General features: G+C 38.9%; 1 pseudogene across 1 annotated transcript; it reads left to right on the top strand.

Moving 5' to 3' along the window:
• Positions 1 to 17,721: 17,721 nt before the first annotated feature.
• LOC112615518 lies at positions 17,722 to 18,958 on the top strand (annotated as a pseudogene). Its single transcript, XR_003117394.1, has one exon. The product of XR_003117394.1 is annotated as a proliferating cell nuclear antigen pseudogene (transcript).
• Positions 18,959 to 19,160: the final 202 nt, after the last annotated feature.

The following is a 19,160-nucleotide window of genomic DNA, read 5'->3' on the forward strand; positions in this document are numbered from 1 at the left end:
GGTGATTCTTATTTTGAATTGGAAGTATCATGATGAACTCATGATGCATTTTCTTTTTAAAAGGCCTATTTGTTAGCTTTGTTCACTAAAAAGATCTAGAAACAAAAATGAACCAGAGTAATAAGTAACCCTACAGCCCACACTGTGGTCTCTAATTTCGCATTAGAAGGATCAGAGTTCCTGGACATAAAATGTATTAGATGAGCTTAAATATCATGTGATATAATAAAAGCAAGAAGTTTTATCAAAGAGTAATAGAATTGTGTCTTTAGGACTCAGAAATCAGTACGAATAGGTTCCAGCTGATCAAAGGTAGGTCTGTCTGAACATCATGAAGGATAAAAACATGTAATGGATTTAAATCCATGAGTTCATAAGGATATTTTAAAAAATACTCTTTGATCTTCCTTGGAGGATGCTAGAGAACCAATTTACTATTCAGAATTAACAAGTAAGAGGGTATGCCAATGCACTCCAGAAAAACCCCACATAAATAAGGGGGGAAAATCAAGCATTAATTATGCCTTTCCTATATGAACTGTACCTCAAGGTAAACAAATAGTTGAGAAGTACAAGTTTCTATCTATAGAAGTATTTCAACTAATAAATGAAAAAGAAATAATAAAAATAAAACATCACCATTTTGTAACACCTATCCAATTAATGATGTAGGTAATGGTCATTAGTGGCTATTAATGGCATAAAAAGAGAGTCAGACATTATATGCTTTCTAATGGAAACACACCACATCACCTATAATAAATATGTGAGTAAATTTGTTTAACTATTAATTTAAAATAATTATAACAACTTTTCATATTTGAAAATGGGTATAAAATTAAAACATTAAACAAAATCAAGAGCAAGAGTATCCATTGGATAGTAAAACTAATCCAATGGGATAAAGATATAGATTCTGAATAACTAAACTTTCTTAGAAAATACAGCCTCCAAATCAACAAATGGAAAAGTTTATCTATCCAACAGAAGGCCTAAGAAAAGGAACAAATAATAATTACACGAGTAACTTCAAATACATTAGTAATCAAAATAAATGTAACATATTACACTCTTTATTAAAAGAGTGGGCCATTTAAAAATTCAAGTATGTAAGACACACATCAAAAAATAAAGCCACCAGAAATGTTGACAATAAAGAAATGAAAAACATCATGCAGGGTAGAAGAAGATGGCACAACAGAAGTCCCCACCAATTATCCTCCCTGCAAGGACACCAATTTAACAACTATCTACACACAAAAAAAAAAACCTTTGTAAGAACCAAAAATCAGGCAAGCACTCACAGTACCTTGTTCTAACTCCATATTGCTGAAAGAGGCACTGAAGAGGTAGAATAAACCCTTTTGAATTGCTAATGCCACTCCTCGCCCATCCCCTGACAGTGAAGGCTTGATGCAGAAAGACTTTCTGTGCTCTGGGGAGAGGGAGAGCCAGCAATCCTTAGGCGTTGAACTCCCAAGCTGCCTTTGTTAAAGCAGAAAGCAAAGTGAGACCAAACTCAACTGACGCCCAATCACTGAGGATGCATTTAAACCTGTACTAGCCAAAGGGGAATAGCCCTTCCCGAGTTTCTGCAAGCCTTCCCACCATGGGCTAAAGTGCTCTGGGGCTCCAAATGAACTAGAAAGGCAGTCTAGGCCACAAGGACTGCAACACTAGGTGAGTGCTAGGGCTGAACTGGGCCCACAGGCAGTGTGAACTGGGTGGCGGGTTGGGGGGTGGGAATTTCACCTACTGAATCACCATCTGGGGCAGCTAAGGGATTGCTGGTATCACTCCTTCCCTAAGCCAAGGGTGCACAGCTTGTGTCTCCAAAAGACATCCTCCATATCATGGTAGCATCAGCTTCTGAGGAGGCCTCAAGGAGGTCTCCTTCTACAATCCTCCTTCCACAGTCCTCCTCCTTTTAGAGTCATGGGAGAGGGCAAAGTGGGAGCAGGCAAAAAAAGAGAGATTCCTCTCCTTCTACTTGAGGAGAGGAGAGGGGAGAGTGGGAGGACTTTGTCTTGCTCCTTGGATACCACTTTAGCCACAGCAGGATAGGGCATTGATCAGAGTCATGAGGCCCCCATAACAGGCCCTACCACCTGGACATTTCTAGACACACCTTGGGTCAGAAATGAATCCACTGCTTTGAAAGGTGTTACCTGCATCCGTGTGAAGGGACCACCAAACAGGCTTTGTGTGAGCAATAAAGCTTTTTAATCACCTGGGTGCCACAGACTGAGTCTAAGAAAGGAGTCAGCAAAGGGAGATAGGGGTGGGGCAGTTTTATAGAATTTGGGGAGGTAGTGGAAAATTACAGTTAAAGGAGGGTTTCTCTTGCGGGCAGGGGCAGGGGTCACAAGGTGCTTGGTGGAGAGCTCCTGAGATTCATTGTCCAGGAGAAGGAATGTCACAGACCAATTGATCAGTTAGGATGGGGCAGGAACAAATCACAATGGTGGAATGTTATCAGTTAAGGCAGGAACTAGCTATTTCACTTCTTTCGTGGTTCTTCAGTTACTTCAGGCTAGCTGAATGTATACATGCGGGTCACGGGGGTTATGATGCCTTAGCTTGGACTCAAAGGCCTGACAAAAGGAAGGATCCAGTCCTGACAGGATTAATCATCTGCTAATAGAAGAGCCCTTGGACCCTGGCCAGCAGTGATACCCAGGTACTATGTTGAGGGCCTCCAGTGAGATGCTGAGACTTGGAGGCCTCGAGTGAGACTCGGCATGTTCTCAGCTGTGTTGGCTATGGGGTGAGACTCTTTCTGCTAGAGAAGGGAGCTTTGTCTTGCACCTCAGGTACCAGCTTGATAACAGATGGGTATAACACCAAGCAGGCTCTTGGGGTCCCCAATTCCAGGACTTGGCTCTTGGATGGCATTTCTGGACCTGCTCAGGCCAAAGAGGAGCCCACTCCTCTGAAAGGTGAGTCTCAGGCCAGGCAGCATTCACTGTAAGCTAACTAAAGAGCCCTTGGGCCTTGAGGGAACATCAGAGGTAATCTGGAAAAACTCCCTGTGGGCCTGAGGTGGTGGTGGTCACATGCTGAGCTTCCTTTGCCTTTGGAAATGGTGGGAAGGAGTGGGAAGGACTGAATCTTGTGATTGGAATTTCAGCTCAGCAGCAGTACCCCAAAAGACCAGGTGTAATTCCAAGGTTTTTGACTCTAGTCCCTGGCTCCCAGATGGCCATGCTGGGCCCTCCTGAGGCCTGGGGGAGCTTGCTGCCCTGAAGGGAAGAAGATAGGTCTGGCTGGATTTGCCACCTCCTGATTGTAGAACACCAGGACCTTGAGCAAACATAGGCAGTAACCAGGCAGTGGTTATAGCAGGCCTCGGGTAAGAACCAGTGCTGTGCTGGCTTCAGGTCTGACCCAAAGCAGTCCTTGGGTAGTAGCCATAGGGTGCTTGTGCCAATCCACCCCCAGCTCCAGGTGACTCAGAGCAGAGAGAGAAACTTCATTTGCTTGGGAGAAAGCAAGGGAAAAGAACAGGACCTTCTGCCTGGTAATCCAGAGATTCTTGCAGATCTTGTGCAAGACTGTCAAGGTGGTACTTCTACAAGTCTGATGAATCACAGCACTACTGGGCTTGGAGTGACCCCTAAAGCAAATGTAACTTAGATCACAACACCCAAATCCGTTCAAATATCTGGAAAGCCTTCCCAAGAAGGACAGGTACAAACAAGCCCAGACTGCGAAGACTAAAATCAATACCCAATTCTTCAGTACCCAGACATAGATGAACATCTACAAGTATCACAATGATCCAGAAAAACATAATCTCACAAAATGAACTAAATAAAACATCAGGGACCAACCCTAGAGAAACAGAGATATGTGACTGTTCAGAAAGAGAATACAAAATACCTATTTTCAAAAAACTGAAAGAAATTCAAGATAATGCAGAGAAGGAATTCAGAGCTATCTGATAAACTTAACAAAGAAATTGAAATTATGTAAAAGAATCAAGCAGAAATTCTGGAGTTGAAAAATGCAACTGGCATACTGAAAAATGCATCAGAATCTTAAACAAATTTACAAGAAAAGAACAAATGACACAATTGAAAAGTGGGCAAAGGACATGAACAGACCCTTTCTAAAAGAAGACATACATATGGCTGTGGGATATGATAAGGTTTCTCTTCAAATAATCTGATCAATCTTTTATTCTTTAATTCATAATACCCACCCCCTTTTCCCCTTTTCTCCTTTTTTCCCTTTTGCCTCTGTTAAATGTCCAAACACGCCACAATACCAAATGTTATCAATATCAACTCACATTCCTTTCCTTATTTAAAAAGAAAAACTTTCTAACTCATTACAAACACCCCTTCCCCTTCCTCTCCACTTTCTTTTATGTGCCCACCTTATCTTAAAAAATCAAATGTTTAGCCAACCAAAATTAGTTTAAATTATACAACCCGATCCCGGCCAAAAAAAAAAAAAAAAAATACAAAAACAAAACTTGCGTCAAAAATAAAAACTCTCATGCCCCTTTGTTCAAATATACTCTCATAGCAACTGGCCAAAAAACACCCCTCTACACAAAAGTAAAATTGCTTTACTAAAAATCCTTTATTCGAGTGTTCAATTTCCTTAAAATTTTAAGTTTTATTCCTAACATGGCCAGCAATCATATGAAAAATGCTCAATATCACTGATCATTAGAGAAATGCAAATCCAAACCACAATGAGACACCATCTCACACCAGTCAGAATGACTATTGTTAAAAGGTCAAAAAATAATAGGTGCTGGTGAGGTTGTGGAGAAAAGGGAACACTTATACACTCTTAGTGGGAGTGTAAATTAGTTCAACCATTGTGGAAGACAGTGTGGTGATTCCTCAAAGACCTAAAGACAGAATTACCATTTGACTCAGCAATCCCATTACTGGGTATATATGGAAAGGTATATAAATCATTCTATTACAAAGACACATGCACATGAATATTCAATGCAGCACTATTCACAATAGCAAAGACATGGCATGGAATCCACCTAAATGCTCATGAAAGAAAATGTGGTACATATACACCATGGAATACTATGCAGCCATAAAAGAGTACGAGATCATATCCTTTGCAGGGACATGGATGGAACTGGAGGCCATCATCTTTAGCAAACTAATTCACGAACGGGAAACCAAATACTGGATGTTCTCACTTATAAGTGGGAACTAAATGATGAGCAGAACACCACACACTAGGGCCTATTGGAGGGTGGAGGATGAGAGGAGGGAGAGGATCAGGAAAAATAACTAATGGATACTAGGCTTAATACCTAGGTTATGAAATAATTTATACAACGAATCCCCATGACCCAAGTTTACCTATGTAACAAACCCACACATGTACCCTGAACTGAAAATAACAGTTAAAAAATTTTTTTAAAAAAGAGAGAGAGTAGAAAGATGTTTACCAGAGGCTGGAAAGAGTCATGGGGGTTGAGCTGGAAGTGGGGATGGTTACAGATATATCTAAAATGAATAGATAAGGCCTAGTATTTGATAGCACAACAGGGTGTCTATAGTCAATAATAATTTAGATGTACATTTAAAAATAACTAAAAGAGTATAATTGGATTGTGAAACAAAGGATAAATGCTTGCAGGGATGGATACCCCATCTTCCATGATGTGATTTTTATGCATTGCATACCTTATCAAGACATCTCATATACCCCATAAACATACACACGTATCCACAAAATTATCCACAAAATAAAATTTAAAAACCCATGCAGATACTAACTATAAAAAGCTGTTAAATTATATTCATTTAAGTCAAGTTAAAGTTGGAAGCCAAAAGCACTAACTGTAATAAAGACAGATAACTAGCAATAATATAATGAAGTGAAAATTCTGCCAGAAAGATATTTGTTTTCAACTTGTATGCAACTGACAATGTTGCCTCAAGGGATATACAACAAAAATCCACAATAATAATAGGAGATTTAAAATCATCTCTACTATAAATTGATAGATCAAGAAGATAAAAAATTATTAAGGGTGTAGAATCTGTGATATTGCAAAATATATATTTGGTCTTTGTCCCCATTTTCTTACATACAGCTACCAAAACCCTTGGGTTCTCTAAAGAGATGAGAATCTTTTGTATACTAATGAGATGACTGGTGACTGGGGCCCCTAAATATCTTCAGGAAGGAGGGTAGTCACTGGAAATGCCAACATATTATTAGAAGGTCATGATATTTAGCCCCACCTCCCAACCTTTGGGGAGGGAAGAGGGGCTGAAGGTTGAGTTGATCACCAATGGCCAATGATTTAGTCAATCATACCTACACATGAAGCTGGTTCAGAGAACTTCTAGATATCTGAACACATGGAGGTTCCTCGAGTCTGGCATGCTCAGAAAGGGGATGAAAACTCTGTTCCTCTTCCCACATGGTTGCCCTGTGCATCTCTTCCATCTGGCTGTTTATCTGTATCCTTTTTAATATTCTTTATAATAAATTGGTAAACATAAGTATTTCCCTGAGCTCTACGCAATGCTCTAGCAAATTAATAGGATCCAAGGAGAGAGTCATGGGAACTCCAATTTACTGCTGATTGATAGGTCAAAAGTACAGATCACAACCTGGGGCTTGTGTCTATCATCCGAAGTGGGGGACAGTCTTGTGGGACTGGGCCCTCAACCTATGGAATTTGACAATAGTGTCAGAATTGAATTGGAGGACACACAGCTGGTGTCCCTTGGAGAATCTGCTGTCCATGTGCTATGTGTTGAGTGTGCAAGTAGAGAGCAGAAAGGAAAAACAGGGTTTTTTTCTCTTACAAGAAGGAGTTTTGTTCTTCAAAGGAACAACAAAATTAGCATTCAATAAATATAAAATATACATTATTTCCAAATATAGATGGAATATTTATAAAAACTAGCCACTTAATAGAACTTAAAGTTTCTAAAAAGTGTAAAAGATCTGTTATCATATTGACTATGTTCTTCCTTGATCACAATAAAATTGAATTAGAAATCAAGCACCAGAAAAAGGTAGTTAAAAATACAATGTTTGTAAACTTTTAAATGTTCCTGGAACTAACTCATGCTTAATAAGAAACAATGAAAATTGCAAAGTAGAAATTTAGACCTGAATGACAATGAAAATACTACATTTCAAAACTTGTAACATGCAGCTAAAGCAGTGTTTAGAGAGAAATTTATAGTCTAAAATGTAATTATTTAAAAATGAAAAAGATTGAAAATAAAGACTTTAATTGAAAATAAAAAAGTTGTGTTCTCTTCCAGAAACTAGAAAAGGAATGACAGAGAGTCAGTTAATATGGAAGAAATAGAGACTTTATGGGACTAGGAAACTTAAAAAAAAATCTTCCTTGAAACAAGAACAGGAAACTACAAAAAAATCACATTCAGGAAACAACAATAAGAACAAAGAAATAAAAACATGGACATTTTTCAATAAAATGGAGTGTAATTTTGAGAAAAATTTCCCGGAAAACAGCAACAAGACAACATTATGAAAATGAAAGATAAAAGATAAGCTACCTGTTGAGGTTTTACATCTAAATAATAGGAATTCATAAGGAAAGACAAACAGATACAGAGAACAAAGAAAATAACGCAGAAGTCACAGATGAAACGATGTAAGAATGTTTCCCATATCTGAAAGACCTGTTTCACAACTAAATGGATCAATCAATTGAAGGGCTCAAATCTAGGCATGTCTTCACAAAATTTTAGGGCACTGGAGATCCTGCAGCTTCCAAAGAGGAGAAAAGGAAAAGGTTTAACAGGAATGTAAAAGAGTCAGAATAGCACTGGAGTTCTAACCAGCAACAACGAAAGCCCAAAACCAATAGAGCAGCACCATTCTTGAAAATAATTACAACCAAGGTTTTAACAAGCAGCTAAACTATCAAATAAGTGTCAGGGTAGCATAAAGGCAGTTTTTTCCCCACTTGCAAGATCTCAAACATTTTTGCCTCCCAGAAAGTGAAGGAGTAAACCAAGAAAGAGGAAAACATGGGATTCAAGTAATGGGGGCTGATATAAGAAAGAAGGAAGGAAATTCCCCCTATTACTGCTGATGTGAAATCTCAGAAAGACAACTGCAGATCAGGGAGAGAGCAATCAGTAGTTTCCAGAAGGGATTTCTTCAAGAAGATAAAAAACAAAAATAGAATCCAATATTATATTATTCTATTATGAGGCTATTTACACAATGGAGCATAATTTTAGGGGGAAGCATTTGCAAACAAAACAAAAAGATATCAACTACAAGAAAAGAAAAGATTACGCAGGAAAAAAATATTCCAAGATAAATACCGTTTATATAGTCCCAATAATGACTCAATTATGGTTAAATGATTATGATTTAACCAAAGAAACCATATAACTGTTCTGGAAGGACAGGGCACAAGGAAAATACGGCATGAGGGAATGTAGTGGGGATTGAGTAACAGTGAGCGATAACTAAACCCAGATACCAATATTCTGTATTGGGACATCAATGGATAATGTTTAAAACTACGAAAGCAAGAAGCAGCAATATAAGCCATGTTTTTAAGATACATGAATCATAAGTAATAGCTAAAAGAATGAACATGGTTGCTTCTGGGGAGTAGGAATGGGGAAGGTGTGGCAGGACAGTGTTATTTGTTATGAAACAATCTATTTGCACAATTCTGTGACTTTTCCAAATATATGCATACACACACACACACACACACACACACAAACTTTTATAAAGACAAATAGTAAATAAAAATAGAAAGACTAACATTGCAAATAAGTTGGAATAAAGGGAACAAGAGCTGTAAAAATAAAGTCGAAAACTACATAGCATCGACAAAAATAAAAACTGTTACAAAATGCATAAATTGAACATACCTCTAGTAATATTGAACAAAAAAAAGGAAATCACACAAAAAGCACACAAGTAAACAATATTAGGAACAGTGAGATATAACATTACAAACAAGGAGTTTTCTAAAATTAAAAGATAAAGAGAATATAAATAATATTGTTAGAAACTTAGATAAAATAATTTCTTTTTTTAATCGCATATTATTGAGTTGCATATATGAATTATTAAGTTGCATATATCATGCTATTTTCTCATGTTTCTTTCTTTGTTTTGTTTTGTTTTTGTTTTTTTAGGATTTTCAAGAAGTAATTTGAACCTGAAGTGAAAATTCTTATTTATTTATTTATTATTATTATTATACTTTAAGTTCTAGGATACATGTGCATAATGTGCAAGTTTCTTACATATGTATATTTGTGCCATGTTGGTGTGCTGCACCCATCAACTCGTCCTTTACATCAGGTATAACTCCCGATGCAATCCCTCCCTCTTTCTCCCTCCCCATAATAGGCCCCAGTGTGTGATGTTCCCCTTCCCGAGTCCAAGTGATCTCATTGTTCAATTCCCACCTATGAGTGAGAATATGTGGTATTTGGTTTTCTGTTCTTGCAATAGTTTGCTGAGAATGATGGTTTCCAGCTGCATCTATGTCCCTACAAAGGACACAAACTCATCCTTTTTTATGGCTGCATAGTATTCCATGGTGTATATGTACCACATTTTCTTAATCCAGTCTGTCACTGAAGGACATTTGGGTTGATTCCAAGTCTTTGTTATTGTGAATAGTGTCACAGTGTCGCAATGAACATACATGTGCATGTGTCTTTATAGCAGCATGATTTATAATCCTTTGGGTATATACCCAGTAACGGGATGGCTGGGTCATATGGTACTTCTAGATCTAGATCCTTGAGGAATCACCATACTGTTTTCCATAATGGTTGAACTAGTTTACAATCCCACCAACAGTGTAAAAGTGTTCCTATTTCTCCACATCCTCTCCAGCACCTGTTGTTTCCTGACTTTTTAATGATTGCCATTCTAACTGGTGTGAGATAGTATCTCATTGTGGTTTTGATTTGCATTTCTCTGATGGCCAGTGATGATGAGCATTTTTTCGTGTGTCTGTTGGCTGTATGCATGTCTTCTTTTGAGAAATGTCTGTTCATATCCCTTGCCCACATTTTGATGGGGTTGTTTTTTTCTTGTAAATTTGTTTGAGTTCTTTGTAGGTTCTGGATATTAGCCCTTTGTCAGATGAGTAGATTGCAAAAATGTTCTCCCATTCTGTAGGTTGCCTGTTCACTCTGGTGGTAGTTTCTTTCGCTGTGCAGAAGCTCTTTAGTTTAATTAAATCCCATTTGTCAATTTTGGCTTTTGTTGCCATTGCTTTTGGTGTTTTAGACATGAAGTCCTTGCCCATGCCTATGTCCTGAATGGTATTACCTAGGTTTTCTTTTAGGGTTTTTATGGTATTAGGTCTAACATTTAAGTCTCTAATCCATCTTGAATTAATTTTCATATAAGGAGTAAGCAAAGGATCCAGTTTCAGCTTTCTACTTATGGCTAGCCAATTTTCCCAGCACCATTTATGAAATAGGGAATCCTTTCCCAATTTCTTGTTTTTCTCAGGTTTGCCAAAGATCAGATGGCTGTAGATGTGTGGTATTATTTCTGAGGACTCTGTTCTGTTCCATTGGTCTATATCTCTGTTTTGGTACCAGTACGATGCTGTTTTGGTTACTGTAGCCTTGTAGTATAGTTTGAAGTCAGGTAGCGTGATGCCTCCAGCTTTGTTCTTTTGGTTTAGGATTGTCTTGGTAATGCGGGGTCTTTTTTGGTTCCATAGGAACTTTAAAGCAGTTTTTTCCAATTCTGTGAAGAAAGTCATTGGTAGCTTGATGGGGATGGCATTGAATCTATAAATTACCTTGGGCAGTTTGGCCATTTTCACGATATTGATTCTTGCTATCCATGAGCATGGCATGTTTTTCCATTTGTTTGTGTCCTCTTTTATTTCACTGAGCAGTGGTTTATAGTTCTCCTTGAAGAGGTCCTTTACATCCCTTGTAAGTTGGATTCCTAGGTATTTTATTCTCTTTGAAGCAATTGTGAATGGAAGTTCATTCATGATTTGGCTCTCTGTTTGTCTGTTACTGGTGTATAAGAATGCTTGTGATTTTTGCACATTGATTTTGTATCCTGAGACTTTGCTGAAGTTGCTTATCAGCTTAAGGAGATTTTGGGCTGAGATGATGGGGTTTTCTAAATATACAATCATGTCATCTCCAAACAGGGACAATTTGACTTCTTCTTTTCCTAACTGAATACCCTTGATTTCTTTCTCTTGCCTGATTTCCCTAGCCAGAACTTCCAACACTATGTTGAATAGGAGTGGTGAGAGAGGGCATCCCTGTCTTGTGCCAGTTTTCAAAGGGAATTTTTCCAGTTTTTGCCCATTCAGTATGATATTGGCTGTGGGTTTGTCATAAATAGCTCTTATGATTTTGAGATACGTTCCATCAATACCGAATTTATTGAGACTTTTTAGCATGAAGGGCTGTTGAATTTTGTCAAAGGCCTTTTCTGCATCTATTGAGATAATCATGTGGTTTTTGTCTTTGGTTCTGTCTATATGCTGGATTACATTTATTGATTTGCGAATGTTGAACCAGCCTTGCATCCCAGGGATGAAGCCCACTTGATCATGGTGGATAAGCTTTTTGATGTGCTGCTGGATTTGGTTTGCCAGTGTTTTATTGAGGATTTTTGCATCGATGTTCATCAGGGATATTGGTCTAAAATTCTCTTTTTTTGTTGTGTCTCTGCCAGGCTGTGGTATCAGGATGATGTTGGCCTCATAAAATGAGTTAGGGAGGGTTCCCTCTTTTTCTATTGATTGGAATAGTTTCAGAAGGAATGGTACCAGCTCCTCCTTGTACCTCTGGTAGAATTCAGCTGTGAATCCATCTGGTCCTGGACTTTTTTTGGTTGGTAGGCTATTAATTATTGCCTCAATTTCAGAGCCTGCTATTGGTCTATTCAGGGATTCAACCTCTTCCTGGTTTAGTCTTGGGAGAGTGTAAGTGTCCAGGAAATTACCCAATTCTTCTAGATTTTCTAGTTTATTTGCGTAGAGGTGTTTATAGTATTCTCTGATGGTAGTTTGTATTTCTGTGGGGTCGGTGGTGATATCCCCTTTACCATTTTTTATTGTGTCTATTTGATTCTTCTCTCTTCTCTTCTTTATTAGTCTTGCTAGCGGCCTATCAATTTTGTTGATCTTTTCAAAAAACCAGCTCCTGGATTCATTGATTTTTTGGAGGATTTTTTGTGTCTCTATCTCCTTCAGTTCTGCTCTGATCTTAGTTATTTCTTGCCTTCTGCTAAGTTTTGAATGTGTTTGCTCTTGCTTCTCTAGTTCTTTTAATTTTGATGTTAGGGTATCAATTTTAGATCTCTCCTGCTTTCTCTTGTGGGCATTTAGTGCTATAAATTTCCCTCTACACACTGCTTTAAATGTGCCCCAGAGATTCTGGTATGTTGTATCTTTATTCTCATTGGTTTCAAAGAACATCTTTATTTCTGCCTTCATTTTGTTATATACACAGTAGTCATTCAGGAGCAGGTTGTTCAGTTTTCATGTAGTTGAGAGGTTTTGATTGAGTTTCTTAGTCCTGAGTTCTAGTTTGATTGCACTGTGGTCTGAGAGACAGTTTGTTATAATTTCTGTTCTTGTGCATTTGCTGAGGAGTGCTTTACTTCCAACTATGTGGTCAATTTTGGAATAAGTGTGATGTGGTGCTGAGAAGAATGCATAATCTGTTGATTTGGGGTGGAGAGTTCTGTAGATGTCTATTAGGTCTGTTTGGTGCAGAGTTGAGTTCAATTCCTGGATATCCTTGTTAACTTTCTGTCTCGTTGATCTGTTCTAATGTTGACAGTGGAGTGTTGAAGTCTCCCATTATTATTGTATGGGAGTCTAAGTCTCTTAGTAAGTCTCTAAGGACTTGCTTTATGAATCTGGGTGCTCCTGTACTGGATGCATATATATTTAGGATAGTTAGCTCTTCCCAGTGAATTGATCCCTTTACCATTATGTAATGGCCTTCTTCGTCTCTTTTGATCTTTGATGGTTTAAAGTCTGTTTTATCAGAGACTAGGATTGCAACCCCTGCTTTTTTTTATTCTCCATTTGCTTGGTAGATCTTCCTCCATCCCTTTATTTTGAAACTATGTGTGTCTCTGCATGTGAGATGGGACTCCTGAATACAGCAGACTGATGGGTCTTGATTCTTTATCCAGTTTGCCAGTCTGTGTCTTTTAATGGGACCATTTAGACCATTTACATTTAAGGTTAATATTGTTATGTGTGAACTTGATCTTGTCATTATGATATTAACTGGTTATTTTGCTCGTTAGTTGATGCAGTTTCTTCCTAGCATCGATGGTCTTTACATTTGGCCTGTTTTTGCAATGGCTGGTACCGGTTGTTCCTTTCCATGTTTAGTGCTTCCTTCAGGGTCTCTTGTAAGGCAGGCCTGGTGGTGACAAAATCTCTAAGCATTTGCTTATCTTTAAAGGATTTTATTTCTCCTTCACTTATGAAACTTAGTTTGGCTGGATATGAAACTCTAGGTTGAAAATTCTTTTCTTTAAGACTGTTGAATATTGGCCCCCACTCTCTTCTGACTTGTAGAGTTTCTGCCGAGAGATCCGCTGTTAGTCTGATGGGCTTCCCTTTGTGGGTAACTTGACCTTTCTCTCTGGCTGCCCTTAACAGTTTTTCCTTCATTTCAACTTTGGTGAATCTGACAATTATGTGTCTTGGAGTTGCTCTTCTTGAGGAGTATCTTTGTGGCCTTCTGTATTTCCTGAATTTGAATGTTGGACTGCCTTACTAGGTTGGGGAAGTTCTCCTGGATGATATCCTGAAGAGTGTTTTCCAACTTGGTTCCATTTTCCCCCTCACTTTCAGGCACCCCAATCAGATGTAGATTTGGTCTTTTCACATAATCCCATACTTCTTGAAGGCTTTATTCATTTCTTTTTCCTCCTTTTTATTTAGACTTCTCTTCTCACTTCATTTCATTCATTTGATCCTCAATCGCTGATACTCTTTCTTCCAGTTGATCTAGTCGGTTACTGAAGCTTGTGCATTTCTCACGTATTTCTCGTGTCATGGTTTTTATCTCTGTCAGTTTATTTATGGCCTTCTCTGCATTGATTATTCTAGTTATCCATTCTTCCATTCTTTTTTCAAGATTTTTAGTTTCTTTGCTGTGTACGTAATTCCTCCTTTAGCTCTGAGAATTTTGATGGACTGAAGCCTTCTCTCAACTCGTCAAAGTCATTCTCCGTCCAGCTTTGATCCGTTGCTGGCAATGAGCTGCATTCCTTTGGAGGGGGAGATGCGCTCTAATTTTCTGAATTTCCAGCTTTTCTGTCCTGCTTTTTCCCCATCTTTGTGGTTTTATCTGCCTTTGGTCTTTGATAATGGTGATGTACTGATGGGGTTTTGGTGTGGGTGTCCTTCTTGTTTGTTAGTATTCCTTCTAACAGTCAGGACCCTCAGCTGCAGGTCTGTTGGAGATTGCTTGAGGTCCACTCCAGACCCTGTTTGCCTGTGTATCAGCAGCAGAGGCTGCAGAAGATAGAATATTGCTGAACAGCAAATGTACCTGTCTGATTCTTGCTTTGGAAGCTTTGTCTCATGGGCATACCCCGCCGTGTGGTGTGTGGGGTGTCGGTCTGCCCCTAGTGGGGGATGTCTCCCAGTTAGGCTACTCAGGGGTCAGGGACCCACTTGAGCAGACAGTCTGTCCGTTCTCAGATCTCAATCTCCGTGTTGGGAGATCCACTGCTCTCTTCAAAGCTGTCAGACGGGGTCGTTTGCATCTGCAGAGGTTTCTGCTGCTTTTTTTTGTTTGTTTAGCTGTGCCCTGTCCCCAGAGGTGGAGTCTACAGAGACAGGCAGGCCTCCTTGAGCTGCTGTGGGCTCCACCCAGTTCGAGCTTCCTAGTGGCTTTGTTTACCTATTTAAGCCTCAGCAATGGTGGGCGCCCCTTCCCCAGCTTCGCTGCTGCCTTGCCGTTAGATCGCAGACAACTGTCCTAGCAATGAGGGAGGTTCCGCGGGCGTGGGACCCTCCCGGTCAGGTGTGGGATATAATCTCCTGGTGTGCCGTTTGCTAAGACCCTTGGTAAAGTGCAGTATTGGGGTGGGAGTTACCCGATTTTCCAGGTGTTGCGTGTCTCAGTTCCCCTGGCTAGGAAAAGGGATTCCCTTCCCCCTTGCACTTCCCAGGTGAGGCGATGCCTCACCCTGATTCAGCTCTCACTGGTCGGACTGCAGCAGCTGACCAGCACTGATTGTCTGGCACTCCCTAGTGAGATGAACCCAGTACCTCAGTTGAAAATGCAGAAATCACCCATCTTTTGTGTTGCTGGCGCTGGAAGCTGGAGACTGGAGCTGTTCCTATTCGGCCATCTTGCTCCACACCTATTTTCTCATGTTTCTTAATGTACACTGCTTTTTTTTACTATTATAACTTTTTCTTTTTTTAAAATTTTACTTTAAGTTCTGGGATACATGTGCAGAATGTGCAGGTTTGTTACATAGGTATACATGTGCCATGGTGGCTTGCTGCACCTATCAACCCGTCATCTAGGTTTTATGCCCCACATGCATTAGGTATTTGTCCTAATGCTCTGCCTCCCACCCCCTGACAGGCCTGGTATGTGATGTTCCCCTCCCTGTATCCATGTGTTCTCATTGTTTAACTCCCACTTATAAGTAAGAACATGTAGTATTTTGTTTTCTGTTCCTGTGTTTTCTGTTCCTTTGCTGAGAATGATGGTTTCCAGCTTCATCCATGTCCCTGCAAAGGACATGAACTCACTGTTTTTTATGGCTGTATAGTATTCCATGGTGTATATATGCCACATTTTCTTTATCTAGTCTATCACTGATGCGCATTTGGGTTGGTTCCAAGTCTGCTGTTGTAAATAGTGCTGCAATAAACATACGTGTGCATGTGTCTTTATAGTACAATGATTTATAATTCTTTGGGTATATATCCTGTAATGGGACTGGCAGGTCAAATGGTATTTCTGGTTCTCAATCCTTGAGGAATGGTCACACTGTCTTCCACAATGGTTGAACTAATTTACACTTCCACCAACAGTGTAAAAGAGTTCCTTTCTCCACAGCCTTGTCAGCATCTGTTGTTTCCTTACTTTTTAATGATTGCCATTCTAACTGGAGTGAGATGGTATCTCATGTGGTTTTGATTTGCATTTCTCTAATGACCAGTGATGATGAGCTTTTTTTCATATGCCTGTTGGCTGCATAAATGTCTTCTTTTGAGAAGTGGCTGTTCATATCCTTCACCCACTTTTTGATGGGTTTGTTTGTTTTTTTCTTGTAAATTTGTTTATGTTCTTTGTAGATTCTGGATTATAGCCCAATGGAACAGAATAGAGGCCTCAGAAATAACACCACACATCTACAACCAGCTGATCTTCAACAAACCTGACAAAACAAGCAATAGGGCTTTCCCTATTTAATAAATGGTGCTGGGAAAAAACTGGCTAGCCATATGCAGAAAACTGAAACTGGACCCCTTCCTTACACCTTATACAAAAATTAACTCAAAATGAATTGAAGACTTAAATGTAAAACCTAAAACCATAAAAACCCTAGAAGAAATCCTACGCAATACCATTCAGGACATAGGCATGGGAAAACACTTCATGACTAAAACACCAAAAGCAATTGCAACAAAACCAAAATTGACAAATAGGATCTAATTAAACTAAAGAGCTTCTGCACAGCAAAAGAAACTATCATCAGAGTGAACAGGTAACCTACAGAATGGGAGAAAATCCTTGCAATCTATCCATCTGACAAAGATGAAATAATTTCTAAGAAAATTTAAATTATAAAAAATTGACTCAAGGTATCAATTAACCACTAAAAGTTTTCAAAAGTAATCAACTGTCTTATTCAAAAGATATCAGGCCCCATTAATTTTATAGACAATTTTTATCAACTTTCAAGGAATACATTCTCCCCATGTTATATAAACTGTTCCAGAGAACATAAGAATTCATTTATGAGGCTAATAAAAACTTGATCACAAAAATGGAATAAAAACAGTGCAAAAAATTAAACCTTTCTCACGTATAAACATAGATATTAAAGTTCTGAAAACTGACAGTGCAAATTTAAAAATATACCAATGTATTAGTTTTCTATTGCTGTGTAACAAATAACCACACAATGTAGCGGTTTGAAACAACATTCATTTACTATCTCAGTTTCTGTAGTTCAGAAATTCAGACACGGCCTAACTAGATTCTCTGCTTAGGGTCTCATAGGCTGCATTTAACTTGTTGGGCAGAGCTGGGTCCCATTTGAGTGTTGTAGTCTTCTTCCAAGCTCACAAGTTGTTGGCAGAACTCATTTTCTTGAAGCTGTGGAACTCATAGGGGCATGTTTCTTCAAGGCCAGCAGTAGAATCTCTCTAATCACTAGACCCTCTTTTAAAGAGCTTGCCTGAGTAGGTCAAGCCCACCCAGGAAATCTCTTTTAATTAACTCACAGTCAAATGAATAGGGACTTAAATTGCACCTGAAAAATCCCTTTGCTTTGCCAAATTCTATTGGTTAGAAGCAAGTTATATGTTCTACTCACACTCAAAGGGAGATGATTACACAAAGGCATGGATATCAGGGAGTGGGAATCACAGGGGCCATCTTAGAATTCTGTTTAGGACAACCAGGTAGAGTTTATCCCAGGAATAAGTAGAGTACATTCCAGTGATGCAAGGTGGTTAAACATAAAAAAGTCTATTAATCGTCGTCATTCTAGGTCTCAGCCTCTCCCCATGGCTTTTGCCCGCTTGCTCTGAGACTCGTGAAGCCAAAATGGGCTAGACTTTCCTATTTTCCACCCGCCTGTAGCCGCGTTGTTGTCACTCCATCACCATGTTCCAGGCACGCCTGGTCCAGGGATCTGTCCTGAAGAAGGCGTTGGAAGCACTCAAGGATCTCATCAACGACGCCTGCTGGGACATCAACTTGAGCGGTGTGAACCTGCAGAGCTTAGACTCGTCCCACGTCTCCTTGGTGCAGTTCACCCTGCCGTCTGAGGGCTTTGACACTTACCGCTGCGACTGCAACCTGGCCATGGGCACGAACCTCAGTATTATATCCAAAATACTAAAATGCGCTGGCAATGAAGATATCGTCACACTAAGGACTGAAGATAGTGTGGATACCTTGGTGCTATTATTTGAAGCTTCAAATCAGGAGAAATTTTCAGACTATGAAATTAAGTCGATGAATTTGGATGTTGAACAACTTGGAATTGCAGAACAAGAGTACCACTCCATAGCAAAGATGCCTTCTGATGAATTTTCATGTATATGTATATTATCTCAGTCATATTGGAGATGCTGTTGTAATTTCCTGTGTAAAAGATGGAATTAAATTTTCTGCAAGTGGAGACCTTGGAAATGGAAACAAATTGTCACAGGCAAGTACGGTCGATAAAGAGGAGGAAGCTGTTACCATGGAAATGAATGAACCAGTTCAGCTAACTTTTGCACTGAGGTACCTGAACTTCCTTACAAAAGCAACTCCACTCTCTTCAATGGTGGCACTCAATATGTCTGCAGACATACACCTTGTTGTAGACTATAAAATTGCTGATATGGGACACTTAAAGTACTACTTGGCTCCCAAGATCAAGGATGAAGAAGGACCTTAGACATTCTTAAAATTCAAGAAAATAAAACTAAGCTCTTTGAGAACTGCTTCTGAGATGCCAGCATATACTGAAGTCTTTTCTGCCACAAAATTTGTACCTTTAAGTACATATGTAGATATTGTTTTCTGTAAATAACCTTTTTCTCTATTCTCTGCAATTTGTTTAAAGAATAAAGTCCAAAGTCAGTCAGTCAGATCTGGTCTAGTTAACCCAGAAGTATTTTGTCTCTTAGAAATACTTGTGATTTTTATAATACAAAAGGGTCTTGACTCTTAATGCAGTTTTAAGAATTGTTTTTGAATTTAAATACAGTTACTTGAATTTCAAAAAAGTCTATTAATGTAGTAAATATGCTATATTAACAGATAAAAGTAGAAATATCATATAGAATGATATAAAAAACATACTCAATAAAAGTCAATGCAGAAAAAAATCCTTTAGCAAATTCAGCAAAAAAAGGTAACTTCTCTAACCTAATAAAAGTATCTATCACAATTTATGGGAAACATCATTCGAAAAACTGAAAACAT

The sequence above is a fragment of the Theropithecus gelada genome, chromosome X (genome assembly GCF_003255815.1).
Source record: "Theropithecus gelada isolate Dixy chromosome X, Tgel_1.0, whole genome shotgun sequence".
NCBI lineage: Eukaryota > Metazoa > Chordata > Mammalia > Primates > Cercopithecidae > Theropithecus > Theropithecus gelada.